The sequence below is a fragment of the Miniopterus natalensis genome, chromosome 17, assembly GCF_054644295.1.
Source record: "Miniopterus natalensis isolate mMinNat1 chromosome 17, mMinNat1.hap1, whole genome shotgun sequence".
Classification (NCBI taxonomy): Eukaryota; Metazoa; Chordata; class Mammalia; order Chiroptera; family Miniopteridae; genus Miniopterus; species Miniopterus natalensis.
Window position 1 is genome coordinate 22,493,693 of NC_142097.1, and position 1,117 is coordinate 22,494,809.

Below are 1,117 nucleotides of genomic sequence, written 5' to 3' on the forward strand. Positions count from 1 at the left end.
TAGGGGAGAGCATGAACGCAGTCCCCACTGCTACACGTTATGCAGGGTTGCCCACACTTGGGGAAATTGCAGGAGTCAGACACCCGGAGTGCAATGGGTGAGCCTCGCCCTGGGAAAACCGCCTTCGTGATGGTGCTATCTCCCCTGCCACGGAAGTATCCTTTGTTAGTTTTAAATCTGGTTTGTATAAAACAGAAAGATTTCACATTCAATTATTTTCTTTTATGCCTACACTAGTGTTTTATGTCTTTTTGTCAGTTCTATAATAATACTCTTCACATTAGCCTATATTTTTAAATAGTCACAGTGTCATTTACCTTTTTTAAGAAAATGTTTTTATTGATTTTTTAGAGAGGGAAGAAGGGAGAGGGAGAAAGAGAAACAGCGATGTGAGAGCACATTGATCAGCTGCCTCCTGCTTGCCCCCTACCTGGGATCGAGCCCACGACCCGGGCATGTGCCCTGACCGGAATCGAACCAGCAACATTTCAGTGTACAGGACGACACCCAGCCAACTGAGCCACACTAGCCAGGGTCATTTACCATTTTTAAAGGTATTATTTAATTAGACACTGAATTTCAGAATTTAGGTCTTTCCTAGGAAATAATTTAGGTTTAAAAGTAACTGCTTTACACACTTTTGGTGTGTGAAATAGATATGGTGTGCCACAGAACTTCTTTGTATTAATAAATTAAAAGTTTTTCTGGTTTGTCTCATTATTTCTCAGCCCCTAGAACTAGCTAAATCTAAGATTAAAATGTCAAAATATGAGAGCTGTATACCTTATTGTGGTATTGGACCATATTATTAGTCCCATTTTGCATACGAGAAAACTGAGGCTCAGAAAGGTGAACTAAGTGGGTTAGCTTCCAGACTCGCAGTGAATTCCCCAATCTCTAGGAATGCTTTTGTCTCTGTGATGTGACCCTCCCCCCCCCCAACCCCTTGCCACAGTTGTTTGGTCCAGGACCGGACATCTGACCCAAACCAAGACAATCAGACTTCTTCTCCAAGGATTTTTGAAATTGGAATTGAAGGGAGTGACCAGGACTTCTCTAATGGTAAAGTTATGATCCATGAGACACAAGAGCTGCCAGAAGCTATGATCCCCTCTGG

The 1,117-nt window shown here is 42.3% G+C and overlaps 1 non-coding gene across 1 annotated transcript; it reads right to left on the bottom strand.

Annotated features, from left to right (window-relative positions):
* On the bottom strand, positions 1 to 159 carry LOC148091253 (U1 spliceosomal RNA). Its single transcript, XR_015715935.1, has one exon. It is a non-coding gene; the product is annotated as a U1 spliceosomal RNA (small nuclear RNA).
* Between the last annotated feature and the right edge of the window lie 958 nt (positions 160 to 1,117).